Source organism: Myotis davidii, unplaced genomic scaffold (assembly GCF_000327345.1).
Source record: "Myotis davidii unplaced genomic scaffold, ASM32734v1 scaffold265, whole genome shotgun sequence".
Taxonomy (NCBI): Eukaryota; Metazoa; Chordata; class Mammalia; order Chiroptera; family Vespertilionidae; genus Myotis; species Myotis davidii.
In genome coordinates this window covers 4846231-4864884 of record NW_006296627.1, presented here as the reverse complement: position 1 = coordinate 4864884, position 18654 = coordinate 4846231, and the positions used below count along the sequence as shown (strand labels likewise).

The window sequence follows — 18654 nt, the reverse complement described above, 5'->3', positions numbered from 1 at the left end:
TTTCCTTTTTTTCATGTGTAGAAAATGGGTATATTACTTATCGCATGGGTCAGTAATGCAGTTCAAATAAAACGACAGTTAAAATGCCTAGTTGTACCATATATAAAAAGTAGCTACTAACTCAGGGTTCCTTTTGTTTTTCCCTTTTTGGTTATATTTTGTTTTTGAATTTTCCTGTGTCTTTTGTGGCTTAAGGGATGAGACATTGTTTCCTAATGTCCAGTTTGTGCATTTGAGATGTTTTGCTGCACAAGGCATCCTTCCCATAAAACCTTTTAGCTTATTGTTCCCTGTGGAATCCTTGGGTACTGTGGTTTCCTAGATTCATTTTCACTGTCTACTTCAGGAGAGTCTATTGGTAGAAAACTGAAAATACAAATGAATATATTATCGGATTTGTAATAGAGACACCTCGGTCTTTTCCTAAGTAGGTAACTAGTTTTAGGGAGGGAGGGAGAAATAAAGTTTGTAATGTAGAGGAAAGAGTTAATCAGTTTGGGCTATTTGCTTTGTAAACTGTCTTGTACCAAAAATCCTTATCTGCCGAAACTGGTTTGGCTCAGTGGATAGAGCGTCAGCCTGCGGACTGAAGGGTCCCAGGTTCGATTCCGGTTAAGGGCATGTACCTGGGTTGCGGGCACATCCCCAGTAGGAGATGTGCAGTAGGCAGCTGATCGATGATTCTCTCTCATTGATGTTTCTGGCTCTCTATCTCTCTCCCTTCCTCTCTGTAAAAAATCAATAAAATATATTTAAAAACAAATCCTTATCTGAGCTTTGTAGTTTGCTAAAGACAGTTTTCTTGATGAGATCTTTATAATTGTAACTTTACCCTTGCCATGAAATTGGCTATTAGAATCTCTTTAAAGTAGGGGTTTCCTTACAGAATTGTTTCATATGTTTAATCCTCACCTGAGGACATGCTTAGAGGGAGGGAGGGAGAGAGAGACATTGATATTCAACCTTGATATTGCCTTCCATATGCTCCCTGACTGGGGATCAAACCCGAAACCCAGGTAAATAAGCCCTGACCTGGAATCGATCTCTTGTGGTGCACGGGATGACGCTCAACCAACTGAGCCACTCTGGCTGGGCCTATTTGTTTATTTTATACTTCTTTGAGTTCCAGACCTGTAAAATTTTCCAAGGATGCTTTATATCCATTAAAAACTCCAACATTTGATTTAACATTTTTTCTGCTAAGGAAATCTTTAATTCTCCTAAAAACTTTATTTCACAAGCTAGAAGGATAAATACCAACATTTCCTCTGGGCATTGGGACATGGATGATTTTTTTCTCCTTCATACTTAACTATTGTTTGTTTGTTTGTTTAGAGAGAGGAGAATGGAGAGGGAGAGAAACATTGATGGGTTGTCTCCTGCACACCCTCTATGGGCAATCAAGCCCACAACCCGGGCATGTGTTCTGCCCAGGAATTGAATTGACAACATTTTGGTGCATGGGATAACATCCAAGCAAATGAAACACACTGGCCAGGGCTGTTTTTAAAGTTTTATTTAGAGAATATTAATTTCATGTTACTTTTGATGTAGAGTGCTTCTCTCTGGTGCTTTGCCAGATCAACATTGAAGGTGTTTTTTTTTAACAAGTTTTAAAGATTTTTTTTATAACTACTACTTTTAGACATATAATAAAATAATCCTGCTTTTTCAAATAGGAAACTTAAAGTGAGCCATTATTTTTAAAGAATTTTTTGAGGCCCAGCAGGTGTGGCTCAGTGATTGAGGGTTGACCTGTGAGCCAGGAGGTTGGTTGTGGTTCCATTCCTGGTCACATGGGTGGGTTGCAGGCTAGATCCCCCCAGGGTGCGGCCTGCAGGAGGCTGCCGATAGATGATTCTCTCCCATCATTGATGTTTCTCTCTCTCACTCTTCCTCTCTGAAATCAATAAAAATAAATTTTTTTAAAAAAGAATTTTTGTGAGGCATATGAATTAGGTCTCTTTCTTTTCTAGGGAAGTAACACATTTAGTGTCCTGTTTGTTTTCTCTTTTAAAAAAGGTTAATGGACTTGAGTGGAATACAATGATGTGGGTTGAATGGCAGTTGAGACTTTAAACAAAGGGTAATGGTGAGTGGCTGTGTGCCCAGTTGATGAAGTCTGTCTGGTCTCTGCTCCATAACTTCACAAATGATCTGTAATAGGAGCATCACAGCGGAGTTTTTTCCTTTGAGATATGTTAATGAAGAAGGGAGGGAAACTCTGAGAAAGACAATTTAATGCTTCTAATTTGATTTTTCTTTTCTTCCTGTGATCATTTAGTTTAAGTTGAAAGACTTTATTCCAGAAAAATGTAAAATTTCCCTGTAATATTAATGAATGAGCAGGAATTAAAAAGCGACAAGAGCCAGCTTTGAAATGTGGATTTGTATACAACCAAGAAGGAATAGTATTGCAGGGTAGAAAAAGCTGGAAGACATTACTTGACACTGGAGGCCAAGTGGTTGAAAATGTGTACCTGAACAAAGTTATGCCTTCATGTAGTATGTATATAGCATTAAACTGAATGCTGTGAGTAGAAGTTTTACAGTCCTCAGTGCTTGCTTGTATCGGGGCTTTGCATAGAGTCGATACTAAATAAATATATGTTGAATAGTCCATATTTGGTCTAATGGCACTTTTATGTTTTGAGATAGATTAGTAATAAGGACTAGGAATAGGAAGAAAACATTAAAATTGAAATTCTGTGAATTTCTTGTTTGTTCAAATTATTGCTTTTTGAAGATAAAGTACTTTAAAGCTCCAAGGAGTTTTCTGGGTGGAAAAAAAAAGTAAGCAGCTTTCCATTGAAAGACTTTAAGTTGGCTAAGATTTGTGCTATAAAAGCCTTTGTATAGTTCTGTGATCTTGAAACCTCATATTGTATATTGCTTGAACAAAATCAGAAGGCTCTTAGATAACCCTGATTCTGGCTCTGTTTTCTGTAGCCCCAGAGAATAAGAAAAGGAGAATCTGATATTGCTGGCAGTCCGTGCTCTCTTACTTTTCTGGCCAAGACATGCATTTAAAAATAAAATCAAGGAAACTGTAAACCAGTAGTAAAAATGAATAAAGCATCCAGGGGTTTGCCTTCTCTCATGTCCTGTCACCTGAGTCTCTCCTTTTTTTGTTTTTAGACTCTGATATTAAACCAGTGTGGCAAAAATGTCCTCTGGGCTTCTCCTTCACTCTTCTCCTTTCAAATGTATGGGAAATAATCTTGAAAGATATCATAAGGACATTCTTAGAGAGAGAGGAGGGCCAGGGGCGAGGGGGGGGAGAGACAGAGAGACAGAGAGAGAGGAAGAAGAAGGAGGAGGAGGACGAGGAAGAGGAAGAAGAAAAGGCAGGAAGGAGGAAGGAAGGAAGGAAACAAACATCCATTGGCTGCCTTCTGAAGGTGCTTTGACAGGAATTGAACCTGCAACCTATGTGTGTGCCCTGACCAGGAATCAACCGGCAACCTTTCAGTGCACAGGGCGACCCTCTAACCAACTGAGCCATTCCAGCTGGGCATGTTATTATGTATTTATTGGTTTTAATATATGCTGTTTCTAATAGCCTCTGGATACATTTACAAGTGCAGTTTAAAAAGCCTGCAAACTTCTTTACTGATCTAATTTGTGTTATAGATTGTGGCAATGGGATTGGGAAACTATTTAAAAATGACCCTTTTGGACCTGCTACAGGAAGAAAGCTTAGGTGAATAAATGTATAAAAACCCGATACAATGTTGCTATGGAATATCTTTTTTAAAAAATATATTTCATTGATTTTTTACAGAGAGGAAGGTAGAGGGATAGAGAGTTAGAAACATGATGAGAGAGAAACATCGATCAGCTGCCTCCTGCACATCTCCCACTGAGGGTGTGCCGGCAACCCAGGTACATGCCCTTGACCAGAATCGAACCCGGGACCCTTCAGTCCGCAGGCCGACGCTCTATCCACTGAGCCAAACCAGTCTCGGCTGCTATGGAATATCTTGATGCCTGTTGCTTACCTTTAGTTGATAGCATATCCTATCTCTTTAGATCATTTTTTCCCCTTTGAGCTTGTGAATTCTTGATTTCTGTTTTAAAATATGGTTATAAAATTTGGTTTTCAACTCATTTTATCTTAGTGACATTTATATTTAGGCTTTTTAATGGTTATTAATTTGAGATTAAGGAAAGACATGAGTACAGGGACACTTTTTAAAAATTTATTTTATTTTTTTAGAGAGAGGAAGGAACAGGGATACAAAGATAGAAACATCAATGAGAGAAACATCATTGCTCGGCTGCCTCCTGCCCGCCCACTGCTGGGGATCCCACCAGAAACACAGGCATGTGCCCTGATCAGGAATCAAACTGGTCAGTGATCTCTTAGTTCTTGGCTCAATGCTCAACCACTGAGCCACACCGGTGTGCACAGGGATGCTTTTTGAGCTTTGTTTTTGGTACTTTCTAGCTTGCAAGTTATTGTGGATCAGGCCTAGGATAGCTGAAGTTCTCAATTATTACTATGAAATCAAGTGCTATTTTTATTTATTGATGATCATCTGTCTGGTGTAACTTTGCTCTGAGCTAAGTAAGACCTAGAGAAAGACTTCATTCTGTTCCAAGAAGCATACAACTTAGAAAAACGTTGTATGTTTCTTGGAACAGAATGAAATCTTCCTTTTGAATTCTGACTGCTTTACTTCTCTGAAAAAAACAAATGCACAGATCGGATTTGTAAATGACCTTTTTTCTTAAGGTGTCTTCCAACAGAATGTGTCTTGGGAGAGCTGAGTGGCAGCCCACATTTAGCTGGGAGTGGCCGTTCATATCCCTGAATTATAGACCCTTTGTCGACACACAGTAACTTTGGAGCAGACTTGGAATTTAAACTTATACTTTTCTCATTTAATCAGTTTGATCTATTTTATAATAATTTTGACTTATTATAATTATATTTTGTGTGTCTGTTATATTTCTAATATATATATAGGGAAGCTGAAACTTCCTGAGTAGAAACTTGCTTTGAAGAACTTGGAAGTTTTTTTTTTTTTTAAATATATTTTATTGAATTTTTACAGAGAGGAAGGGAGAGAGATAGAGAGTTAGAAACATCGATGAGAGAGAAACATCGATCAGCTGCCTCCTGCACATCTCCTACTGGGGATGTGCCTGCAACCCAGGTACATGCCCTTGACCGGAATCGAACCTGGGACCTTTCAGTCCGCAGGCTGACGCTCCATCCACTGAGCCAAACCGGTTTTGGCAACTTGGAAGTTTTGACAGAGAAGATACTAAATAATATAATTTATGCAATATGATGGTTTGGAAAGAAGTGGCAGCATGTATAAGTCACTGAAATGTCATTGGGTTTGTATTTAATTGTTTTTATGAATAGGGAGAGGAACGATTAAGACTTGAATATATTTAGCTCTTTTGCAAGAGAATCACTAGAACAGTTTTATTTCTTCAGAACTGTATATTACATGGTAATATTTCTTGAAGGAAGCTTGCTGAAGAAAAAGCAGATCAGGCTTTCTGAATTTGCCAGATCCAGAACATAAAAAACAGTGCTTTGACATGAAAAAGAAGAAGGGGTGGAGGGGGAAGAAAAGGCCTGCTGGATCCACCCCCAGGAATCCTAGTGGGTCTCCATGGTAACAGCCTCCTTGCTTACAACTTGTCACTGTGTAACTGTCATTGGGGTTCAAAGAAAAGCCAGTATCCCAAGAACTGTGTGGCATTAAGTACTTTTTGATAAAATGCTGTTGTACATTTGCATTGAGCCAGAAATAGAAAGTTTAAGGTTTTAATTCTGTGTTCCATTAATGAGATGCTTAAAAAAGCTGCCTAATTATAGTAAGGTGCAGTAGTTGAAAAAGTGGTGGCTGAAGTAGGCATAGAAGGAAGCCATAGTCTCAGAATGTTGGAATCTTTAGAGATTTTTCTCTAATCTTTTCATTTTGCAAATGAGAGAACTGAAATGCGTTACTTAGGTTCACATAGAAGCAGAAGCAGGATTCCAGCCCATCTAATTTTCTGGCATACCTGTTCTGTTGTCCCCACCCATGCATTGTGTTTACCATGCCTTACTTTTCATAAATAAAGCCTCATTTTCTGAGGTTAGGAAAGGACCTTAGAGATTGTGCAGGGAAACTTTCTACCCAGGGAAAGAATCTGTTCTATATTCTGGACAGGTGGCCTCTGCCTCTTCCCCCTTTCCTCAGGTTGGGCTACCTAAAAACCCGCTGCCTAAGTTCAAAGAGAATGCAGTTTTACATGGATTTCCCACTGTAAAGCTATATGTGTTGTTTTTCTCCCCTTAGTAAAGAGCAGTTGAAAATCAGACCCGAGTGTTTTTCATTAGCCTGTTTATCTCCATTTAAGTCATGCGTGTCAGTCATGACAGGACAGATAATTCATTAAAAGAATTATGTTACCACCTAACCTAGAACTTTGAGGAGACAATGCCATATTTGGAGCAAACTAGTTCTTTAACAGATGGGAGGAAAGAGATGATGAATGCTATGTTCAGCTTAAAGTACCTTATAATGAACGTAATGTGATGAAATGATTGTGAGCTAAAGAGTATCAAAAGAGCCCAGCCGGCATGGTTCAGTGGTTGAGTGTCAACCTACGAACCAAAAGATCACGGTTCAATTCCTGATCAGGGCACATGTCTGGGTTGCAGGCTCAATTCCCAGTGAGGAGCCTGCAAGAGGCAGCCAATCAATGATTCTCTCTCATCATGGATGTTTCCCTCCTCCCTCCCCCTCCCCCTCTTCCCCCCTCTCGGAAATCAATAAAAATATATTTAAGGGGGGAAAAGACTTCACATTGATTGTGGGCAGGAGAGGTAGAGACAGACCATGGGGAGAGGGCGAGAGGAAGAGATATGACTGCATGCTTACTCTTTTGTAAACAAATCAACTTGAGTCAAGCTACCTCAGTGAAGACAGTCACTTATTTGGAGCATCCTAGGACAGGACCAGTCCATATAGTCCAAATGCTGCAGTATCTTCCTGGACTTTTCTTGCTTATTGAGGCCCAGTCTTATAAGAGTAATGGAATGATTTATTTTTGTAGCCACTCCCTTTCATGTGGTAGTATAATTTTTTTTAAAATATATTTTTATTTATTTCAGAGAGGGAGATAGAAACATCAATGATGAGAATCATTGACTGGCTGCCTCTTGCACGCCCCACACTGGGGATCAAGCTTGGAACCCGGGCATGTACCCTGACTGGGAATTGAATCATGACCTCCTGGTTCATAGGTCGATGCTCAACCAACGAGTAAACTAGTAATCAGTAATGTGAATATGAATTCACTGTCTCATTTTAGAAGTTTGTATTTTTTTTTAGTGTTTACTTTTTTATATTCTATGTAATAAAAGCCTAATATGCTAAGTGTCCAGTTGGCCGTTCAACCAATCAAAGCGTAATATGCTAATGATATGCTAAAGCTGCTCAACCACTCGCTATGACTCGATATGACCATTGGGGGCAGTGACCATTGGGGACAGACACTCCGACTGGTAGGTTAGCTTTCTGCTGTGGTCCAGCTGATTAGGACTGAGCGAGTTGGCCTGGACACGCCCTGGAGCCCTCCCCTGTGGTCCCTCCCTGGCTGGCCAACCTCCCGGGTCCCTCCCTGGCCCCGATCATGCACTGGTGGGGTCCCTTGGCCTGGCCTGTGCCCTCACACAATGTGGGACTGCTCAGGGGATGCTGAAGAGTCGGTTTTGGCCTGATCCCTCAGGCCAGGCCAAGGGACCCTACTGGTGCACAAATTCGTGCACTGGGCCTCTAGCTTTTGTTTGTGTGTGTGTATCTCTTTGGCCCCTTTAGTGTGGCTCTTCCTAAGCCTTAGGAGTACCCTAATTAAGTTAATAACAATGTGCCTACCTATATAGTTTAAGTTTAAAAAATTTGGCTCTCAAGAGAAATTTCGATCGTACGGCTGGTATTTGGCTCTGTTGACTAATGAGTTTTACCAACCACTGAGCTAGGGCAAAAAGTTCTTACTTTTGAATGCTTTAGGAAAATAGGCACACCTGTTAACCACCCTGATGAGATACTATTTGTGTTCGCTACCTAAACTGTTTACTGTTTTTACTGAAAAGTAGGAGTAATTTAACCTTAGCAAAAGTGGCATGAAAATGTGGTGTTAAAGCAGCATTCATAGCATAGCATCTTCAAGTCATTTAGAAGAAATGTTTGGATTATAATGGAGTTCTTTTTTAAAAAATATATTTTTTTATTGATTTTTTACAGAGAGGAAGGGAGAGGGATAGTTAGAAACATCAATCAGCTGCCTCGAGCACATCCCCCACTGGGGATGTGCAGGAGGCGGCTGATCGATGTTTTCTCTCTCATCGATGTTTCTGACTCTCTTTCTCCCTTCCTCTCTGTAAAAAATCAATAAAATACATTAAAAAACAAACAAACAAAAAACCCCCCCAAACCTGTGACCTTTCAGTCTGCAGGTTGACGCTCTATCCACTGAGCCAAACCGGTCAGGGCATAATGGAGTTCTTAAGGGCAGACAGGTGGAAGTATCCCATCCATGGATCATATAGTAAATGAGAAACTGAATGTTACATCTTTATTTTGTTCCCTAGTGAGACATGAGACAGGATGATGTTAGTCCAGCCGTGGGCAAACTACGGCCCGCAGGCCGGATCCGGCCCGTTTGAAATGAATAAAACTATTGAAAAAAAAGACCGTACCCTTTTATGTAATGATGTTTACTTTGAATTTATATTAGTTCACACAAACACTCCATCCATGCTTTTGTTTCGGCCTCTGGTCCAGTTTAAGAACCCATTGTGGCCCTCGAGTCAAAAAGTTTGCCCACCCCTGTGTTAGACTGTCATGTCCTTTCTCTCCCTGCCCCCCGCCCCCTTTCTTTTTTGGTAAGTGGTTTGACAGTTTTATTTAAAAAGTTAAACATAGCCTTAGCTGGTTTGGCTCAGTGGATAGTGTCAGCTTTTGGACTGAAGGATCCGGACTCAATCCCAGTCAAGGGCACATGCCCGGGTTGGGGACTCCATCCCAAAGGAGGGGTGTGCAGGAGGCAGTTGATCACTGATTATATCTCATTGTTGATGTTTTTGTCTCTCTCCTCCCTTCCTATCGGAAATCAATAAAAATACATATTTTTAAAAAAGCTAAACATGGACTTACTACAGAGTCTGGCCATTCCATACCCAGATATTCATCCAAGATAAATGAAGATAGCCCTAACTGGTTTGGCTCAGTGGATAGAGCGTCGGCCTGCGAACTGAAGGGTCTCGGGTTCGATTTCAGTCAAGGGCATGTACCTTGGTTTCCGGTACATCCCCAGTGGGGAGTGTGCAAGAGGCAGCTGATCGATGTTTCTCTCTCGATGTTTCTAACTCTCTATCCCTCTCCTTCCTCTCTGTAAAAAATCAATAAAATATATTTTAAAAAAATAAATGAAGTTATATGTCCAGACAAATTTTTGTATGCAAACATATTAGCTGTATTTGTAGTAGCCAAAATCTGTAAACAACCCAAATATTCATCAGTAGGCACATGGATAAACAAACCTTTTTTCTTAAAGTCTGCTTCCCTCCTCCCCAACTCCCATGACCCACAGCCATCCTTTTGGCTCTGATACTGCTTCTTGATTCTAAACAGCTACATTCCATGAGCTCCTAGGAAAAAAAAAGAACATCAACCTCTTCAGACTGCCTTGCAGTCAGTGCCACATTTACAAAATGGTCTGATCTGTGGTCTTACTCTTTTGACTGGGCCTTGTTGAAGAGTACTCCAAATGCTATCTTGATATATGTCCACACTAGCAATCTTGTTTTTTTAAGCCTCCATTTACAAGTTGATTCACAGTGGGGGAGAGCTGTGTTCAGAAACTTTTTCTGATAGCCTGGATTTTCTTGTCTTTCATCTCTGCTTCTATTTATGTTCTTTGTATCTCTTCTTCCTTGAGCTTGTACCTTCTGCATAGTTGACTATTATATCATCTTTGGGGCTGCAAAATAAAAGTTGGAAGATTTTAAAGTTAAAGTTCCCAGAATAATGTTGTCGCCCACATTGCACATATGTCACATTTTGAGTTTACTAGTTAAGCCTCTAAATATGTGCCTTATATACAGTATGTGCAGTGTGATGACTTAGGTTGCCATGAGAACCTAAAAGTTTTAGGCTAAAATGGTTCAGTAGCAGACACTTTTCTTTTTCTTTTGTTGTCCTAGAGCAGTGGTCGCCAACCTTTTGGAACTCGTGTACCACCGGTGTTCTGTGGACCACAGGTTGGCAACTGCTGTCCTAGAGGAAAGCTTGTTTCTTGTTATCTAACGTACTTTTTACAAATTGAGATATTAGGCAGTGGCCATTTTTATATATCCCCCCTTGCTATCTGGATGGGTAGCTTCTTTGTCTATTATCAGTCTTCATTCTTATCTTTCATACTCTATTTTTTCCCCCTGTGTACCTGTCTCCTGTTACTCTCTTTGCTACATGATAGGATTAGAAGTAGGAAACTGGAAGCTGTAAATTTAACAAAAAAGTGCACCTGGAAAGAGAGGGATTATCTAGTGGATTATCTCTAAGCACATCTAAGGAATTATTCTCTCCTGTAAGCCCCCTGAGAAGAGCTTGTAGTGGTGGTAAAATGGCTTCAAAACTTTTTCTTAAATATGTTTTATTGACTTTTTACAGAGAGGAAGGGAGAGGGATAGAGAGCTAGAAACATCGATGAGAGAGAAACACCGATCAGCTGCCTCCTGCACACTCCCCACTGAGGATGTGACCACAACCAAGGCACATGACCCTGACGGGAATTGAACCTGGGACCCCTCAGTCTGCAGGCCAACGCCCCATCCACTGAGCCAAACTGGCCAGGGCTCAAAACTTTTTTGAAAAAAGCGTTGTGATGTTTGTCATCTAAAAACAATTCAGGTTAGCCCAGCTGGCATGGCTCAGTGGTTGAGCATCAACCTATGAACCGGAGGTCGTGGTTTGATTCCAACTTAGGGTGAAGGCCCAGGTTGTAGGCTTGATCCCCAGTGAGGGGCATGCAGGAGGCAGCTGATCAATGATTCTCACTCAGCATTGATGTTTTTATCTTTCTCTCTCCCTTTCTCTGAAATCAATAAAAATATATTTAAAAAAATATATATTTAAAAAACAAAAAAAATTAGGTTTAGTTTGAATCAGAATACATTATTTTTTATTTTATTTTTTGTTGATCCCCACTGGAAGATATTTTTTCTGTTGATTTTTAGAGTGAGTGGAAGGGAGGCAGGGAAGGCGGGGAGAGAGAGAGAGATAGAGAAACATCAATGCGAGAGAGACAAATATAACGGTTGCCTCCCACATGGGCCCTGACCAGGGCTGGGGACTGAACCTGCAACCCAGGTACATGCCCTTGACTGGGAATCAAACCCTCAGCCCCTGGTGCTCGGGCAGATATTAACCACTTAACATACTGGCCAATACTGGAATACATTCTTATTATTTTTTAAAATCTTTTTATTGATTTCAGAGAAAGGGAGAGTCAGAAACAGTGATGAGAAATATCAACATTGATCGGCTGCCTCTTGCAAGCCCCCCACTGGGAATTAAGCCCACAAACCTGGACATGTGCCCTGACTGGGAATCCAATTGTTGACCTCTTGAGAGAAACATCGATCAGCTGCCTCCTGCACACCCCCTACTGGGGATGTGCCCGCAACCAAGGTATATGCCCTTGACCGGAATCGAACCTGGGACCTTTCAGTCCGCAGGCCGACGCTCTATCCACTGAGCCAAACCGGTTTCGGCCAATTGTTGACTTCTTATTAGCACGGGGTCGACACTCAACCACTGAGCAACACCATCTAGACCACTTAAGTAACCTTAATAAAGTTCATAACAGGTAATTAAAGCTGTGATCTTAACTCACCAAAATAGCATATCAATTCACATTAAGCTACTCTTTGAAGAATCAAAGTTGCTGTAACAGGGCTGCTCAGAAAAATTAAAGCATGTAAGTCACTATACACAGTTAAGAGGTTTTTAATAAAATGTTGAACACTTGTATGCCTGTGTTTTCTGGGACGTGAAAGTGCCACTATTGTAGGAATCCTGCTGTGTTCTTTTCAGTATATCAAACGGTATGGATGGGGCTCTGCCTTGCACTAGGAGATCTAGGTATGTGCTATCATTGAGCATCTTTTGTTCATTACCGCTATATTACCTATAAGGGGCAAAGAGAAAATTTCAAATGTTTAATTTGCTAATAAAATGTATTAAAGTAAGTAATTATGGTGAACCAGTAAAATCTTAAGGATTTTCTTTACGTTTTAGGGAAAGTGTGTTGTTGGGGGGCTACCTAGTATATTTGTGTGTTTATGCCCCATAAACTTGGGATTGTGTACACAAATACTTCAGACAACTCAGTGATGGAAAGGAGCTGGGCAGTGCTCTTTTCTCTGGAGCTCACTTATGACTGGATGACTTAGCAGTGTTTTGTAATTGAGGATCTCAGAGTACATCAGCATCAACATTTTTTAGTTCCTCCATTTTTTTTCTCCATGGCAGGTACTTTTTTTTCTCTAAATAGTGGATACTAGGGAGAGGTTTCTGAGATGGAAGAATATTTTCCTGAAAGTTAGAGATGTTAGAGTGGATGCTGATTGTATTTGTATATTTCTTTAGAATACGCTTTCTCTTTGGTTGGGGAAAAAAACTAGTTTTGCCTCCATGAACAGTGTGATATTAATTTCATACTACTGTGAAACATTTTAGGTTTAAGTTACTTTACATTTTTAAATTATGTGCTAAACGCAGTGGTTCTCAACCTTCTGGCCCTTTAAATACAGTTCCTCATGTTGTGACCCAACCATAAAATTATTTTCATTGCTACTTCATAACTATAACGGTGCTACTGTTATGAATTGTAATGTAACTATCTGATATGCAGGATGGTCTTAGGTGATCCCCGTGAAAGGGTCGTTCGACCGCCAAAGGGGTCGCGACACACAGGTTGAGAACCGCTGTGCTAAGGACATTTCATGAATGGAGGTTCCTTAGAAATCATGTAGTCCAAATCCTATATCCTCACATCTATCTATCTATCTATCTATCTATGCCTAATATGCAAATTGTCCCCTTGGGAGTTCGATTGCTCGCTATGACAGTCGCTTGCTATGACATGCGCTGACCACCAGGGGGCAGCGCGGAATGAAAGAAGGCCCCCGGCCGGCAGCCAGAAGGCTCCAATTGGTTCTGATTGCCGACCAGGCCTAGGGGCCCTATCCATGCATGAATTTCGTGCACTGAGCCTCTAGTTTAAGATAACTGTAGGTTCCCTTAGTGAGTGTGCTGGTAAGTAGAACCCCTGGAGGGTGTAGGCCTGTCTGTCCTCAGTCTTTCTGTTTGCATAGCATTTATAGTTTGTACTCCACGTTTTAGTTCTAGTCATATACTATCAGCCTTTATTATCTCTTGTTATCTTATCCAAGAATTAGGTTATACTAGTAAGTATTGGGGTTAATTGATAGTATGGTGTATATTTGTTCTGTAGCCCATATAATACTGAATAGATAAAAATATATAGACAGTGTGAAGTACTTGGTTGATTCATTAAGAGCTAAAGCACAGAATCATTTGATCCATTCAGCTGTGCGTTTCTTTTTTTTAATATTTGACTAGAGGCCCAGTGCATGAAATTAATGCCCGAGGGGGCGGGGTCCCTCAGCCTGGCCTGCACCCTCTCCAGTCTGGAACCCCTTGGGGGATGTCTGACTGTCGGACATCCGTCTTGCAATCCAAGACTGCTGGCTCCTAACTGCTCGCCTGCCTGCGGGCCTGAGAGCCCCTACCTTGACCCCCTCCTGGCCTGATCGCCCCTAACTGCCTCTGCCTTGCCTCCACCTAAGCCACAATCTGGCCTCCCTCTGCGGGAGGTACCCTGGCCAATCAGGGGAAGGCGCAGCCCCCATCACCCTGCTGCAGCTGCCTGAGCCCTGGGCCCTTGCAGCCACTGCAGCAGCCTGAGCTGCGGCCTGCCTCTCCCGCGCAGCGCCTGCCCTAGGCCCTCACAGCCGCTGTGGCTTTGTATGGATGGATGTCTGCTCTAATTAGCATATTACCCTTTTATTCGTATAGATTTCAGAGAGAGGAAGGGAGAGGGAGAGAAATAGAAACATCAATGATGAGAGAAAATCATTGATCGGCTGTCTTCTGCATGCCCCCTACTGGGGATCAAGCCTGCAACCTGGGCATGTGCCTTTGACTGGAATCCAACTGGGACCCTTCAGTCCACAGGCTGACACTCTGAGCCAAACCAGCTAGGGCTCAGCCGTGTATTAAAAAAAAATTTTTTTTTAGTTGATTTTTAGAGAGAGGAAGGAAGAGGGCAGGAGAGAAACATCAGTTGGCTATCTCCTGCACGCCCCCTACTGGGGATCGAGCTCAGAATCGGGACATGTACTCTGTAATCTAGGAATCGAACATGCAATGGGATTACACTCAACCAACTGAGCCACACTGACCAGGGCAGAGCCATGTGTTTATCTTTGGAGCGTTCACTCTGATCAGAAATTGGGCTTTTCATATATTTCACATTGAGATAAATCTGAATGAATTGTTCCAAGCAAAGTAATTTTGGGAATATAAGTACATTTTATAAGCCTGCATCCTGGGAAATACATTTTTAATATTATATTATATCAGACATTATTTTAACTTCTTACCAGAAAAAAGAGAGCCCAAAATATAGTCTGAATATTGGAGTGAGACCTTCTTTCTGAAAACAGTATGCGGTCCGTAAAGATTAAGCTCATTCACAAATACGGGAAATACCAGTAACTTTTCTTTGTGTTAAATTTCAGATTTTAAATGATAAATTAAGCCTCACATATACTGCTGAGCTGGTAAGAATCTGACCCAGTAAAGTTTTTACAATGTCTTTTCTGTTTCCCTGGCCTGAGGGATTCTTGGTGTAAGTGACTGAAATTATTGGGAAGTTCCTTGATTGAAATACAATCTCTCAAACCTTCCTTCAAGTACCAGCCTGCATGGTTCTGTTTTTTGTCTGGAGCATGTGAACAGAGTGCATGTGTGTGAGATAATTGGGCTTTCACTAATGCCCCCTTTCAGCAACCATGTATGGGTAAAGCTGTTCTGGTTTTCTGCTCCTCCCTCTCTGAGCAAAATCTGTTCTGCTAAAGCTCCTGTTCCACTTTTCAGGTTTCTATATTTGTACAGCAACAGCAGGCGCAGCCCACTAGCTAGGCCTGTGTGGCTGCCCTGTGCACCCATACTGGCTCAGGCCTGCTCAGGGCTCAGCCAGGGCTCGAAGTCTGTGTTCTTGCATGCGTCCATCTGTCTGTCTGTGTACATTTCTGTGGAGGACTCAGATTTTCAAGTTAAAGAGGTGACTTGTTTGGCTTTGTTTTGTTTTGGCAATTATAAATTATAGAGAATGTTTCAGAATTTCTGGGATGGGGCGAGGAGGCAAGATTTGTATTCTTTAACAAAATATGTTTTAGAGAGAGGATGCCAAGTTGGTAAAATACAGTGTCAGAAATGGTCTTTGAGTTCTCATTAAAATAGTAGTGTGTATGGTATTTTTTCCTTTTTTTTCTCCTACTGATCACAAAGGTCAGTTCTCCGGGGATGGAAATTAATTCCTTCCCTGGCATACAAATTTCCTGATGTAGGTTTGAGCAGAAAAGGCTGAGACACCTCTGCACCCTTAAGAAATGATTTTGTGTAGTAGGGGCTGAAGCCTCTTAACTTGGCCATTTGCTGGGACAGAAACTGTGGGAAACACCCTGTTGCTTTGGCCTGTGCTGTGTTTGTACTGAGGCAGAGTGCTTTGTAACGTTGGGCCTTACACAGAAGGCTTGCGGTGTGTTTTGGTGTCATGTCTGTTTAAGGAATAGTAGGGGATGTGACATGTAGACAGATTTCAGGCTCTTTCCAAACTGTCTTGAGTTTGTTACTTACTATATTTTTAAAGGCTACTTTCTTGATTTGTTGTGAGATATTCTGATTAGATAGAAATGAATTCCTCACTCTTAGTCAACTTAAGTCTAAATTCAAGTTTGTTTTATACTTTACTCCCCTCCCCCACCCCCCATGAGTCATAAGCATACAGACTTGGGAATAGAATTTGTCAGCTGAGTGGGATGAGAAGTTCTCTGCACATGTTTGTAACTGTGGCGGGTGAGGAGAGAAAAGGACTTCAGATGTTAGAGAAACATGTTCACCGAGGCAGCCCCTTCCTGTGGCTGTGGTATGGTTGCAGAGGTCCCTGCTATTTTGCTGATGTATTCTGACTCTGAATCACTTAGGAATCAGTTTTGCCCCTTGGGTGTATGTGTTTGTTTAGGGCCTAGACCTGGTGCTGACTCTCCTGGGTCCTGTGTATTAAATGCCTTTCTGTTGAGTGTGGTATTAAATAGGCTTCATCTTCCCCTTCTTGGCAGCTCTTGGTACCCATCTCATTTTACCATCCTACTAATGTTTTCCCATTTTTACCATGAATCACTGTATACTCTTTGTAGGGGATGTCATTGGAGATTAAACTCAGTGACAACTCTTCAATATTATAGCTCAACCTCAGTAAAGGACACTGTAGCTAGCACATCTCTATTCCACGTTTCCTTTTATTTTTTTTAAATATGTATATTTTTATTGATTTTAGGGAGGGAGAGGGAGGAAGGGAGGGAGGAGAAAGAGAGAAAAGTATCAATGATGAGAGAGAATCATTGATGGGCTGCCTCCTACACGCATCACACTGGAGATTGAACCTGCAACCTGGGCATGTGCCCTGACCGGGAATCAAACCGTGACCTCCTGGTTCATAGATTGACGCTCAACCACTGAGCCATGCCAGATGGGTACCAAGAGTTGCCAAGAAGGGCATAATATCTTTATTAATCATCTTGTCAAAGAATAAAACTTTTTGGGACTCATCCTGTCTCACCATAAGCACCAACCTTAGTACCTGGAATAATGATAGGAAATATTTATTGAACTTTCATGTGCCAGGTACTGTCTAAATGCTATGTAAATCCCTTAATTCTAATAAATGTCCTGTAAGGCAGATCTATAACTATAACCACTTTACAGATGAGGAAACAAGTGTAAAGAAATTAAACAACTTACCCAAAGTTACCTGGCTAGTAATTGGGAAAACTGGGATTAGAAAGCATTGTGACTAGAATCTGACTGGTAGGGTATATTGCAGTCTGACAGTATACATTTATCGTAACATTTGGAATATTATTTAGGACTAGAGGCCCGGTGCACGAAATTTGTGCGGGGGCGGGGGGTGGTCCTCCTCAGTCCAGCCTGCAATGATGCAATTGTGATGGAGCGATGGTTAATTTGCATATTACTAGATAATATTACTGAATCATGAATCAGTCTAACCCAGTTTTAGAATTTCCTTATGAAAATGACTATATGACTTTGGTTTTGCAGGTCACTATCAACAAATTCATTTATTGATGATAAAGAGCTGCAAGGCAAATAACAAGTCCATGAGCATCCCTGAAATTACTAGTTTATCTCTGCTAGTGCCAGACTATTACTGAAGATATTAAAGCAGAATTTTAGCTTCCTTAACTCTTTTTTTTAAATTAAATCTTTATTGTTCAGATTATTAATGTTCCTCTTTATCCCGGCAAAGCACTGGAGAAATTATAATAAACATAAAATGAATTGTTCAGCTAAAAATATGAAATGCTTTACCTGCACAACCCATGAAGCCATGTTTCAGTAGTATTGAAGTAATTTACTCTTTGTCATGAAAATAAAGACAATTGCTTTCATTGGCAAGAATAATCCAGGGTTTATATAATCAAACGATTAAACTTTGGAACATCAAGCAGAAGTCATATTGTAAAGTCAGTTAGAAAAAGACTGCTAAATCATTATGTGTGTTCATGTTACTGTGGAATAAAAAAGATGAGGGTGTATCAGTGTATGGGAATGTGAAGACTCAATAGAACTGTTACACCACAGAATATAATCAGACTTCAAAGGTCAAGGAATGCCATGACATCAGTATGGGTTGGCTCGTTTCACAGGCAACATTTCCACCTCCAAATATACTGAAGAGAAAGCCATTGAATTAAGATATTATACCTCATATTTTTCCTTGCAATCCAATTCTCAAGTGGACTATCTAGAAGCAACCTTTATTCTTCAGACCTATCACTAGCTGCCTCATTCTAGTGTTGGGTTAAAAGTAGAATGACTAGCTTTTTAGTGCACGGGCTAGAGTGAGAATAGCTAACTTGTAGTTCTATTAAGTTTAATTTGGGTAGAGTTGTGACTTTTTTGGATTTTTTTTTCATTTTGTTTTTCCATTTGGGTGTTTTTGCTTCTTCATATTTCAAATCTTTGACTTGATTCTTGCGATCCCCTAGTCTGCTGTTGAAACTCTGCATAATATCCTTTATTTCAGTCAGTGTATGCTTAATTTCTAGTTGGTCCTTTTTCATAACCTCGAGGGTCTCACTAGATTTCTTGAGGGTCTAACTACATTTATCAGCTGGCTCACCAGTCTTTTTGAAGGTCTTAGTAAATTTATCGGCGGATTCTATAAAGTTCTTGAAAAACCTTAAAAGTGTGGTTTTGAACTCTACATCCAGTAGTTTGCTGTCCTCCATTTCTGTCATTTGTGTCCTGT

General features: G+C 40.8%; 1 protein-coding gene across 4 annotated transcripts in view; it reads left to right on the top strand.

Annotated features, from left to right (window-relative positions):
* Window positions 1-5265: 5265 nt before the first annotated feature.
* Window positions 5266-18654, top strand: part of CELF1 (CUGBP, Elav-like family member 1) — a 64451-nt gene continuing 51062 nt past the window's right edge. For 3 of the 4 annotated variants that reach the window (XM_015569551.1, XM_015569547.1, XM_015569550.1), the window contains exon 1: window positions 5277-5349. The gene's annotated coding sequence lies outside the window, so the exon portion shown is untranslated. Of the gene's footprint in view, window positions 5350-18654 lie in introns of all 4 variants that reach the window. The other variant, XM_015569552.1, reaches the window with a different exon arrangement.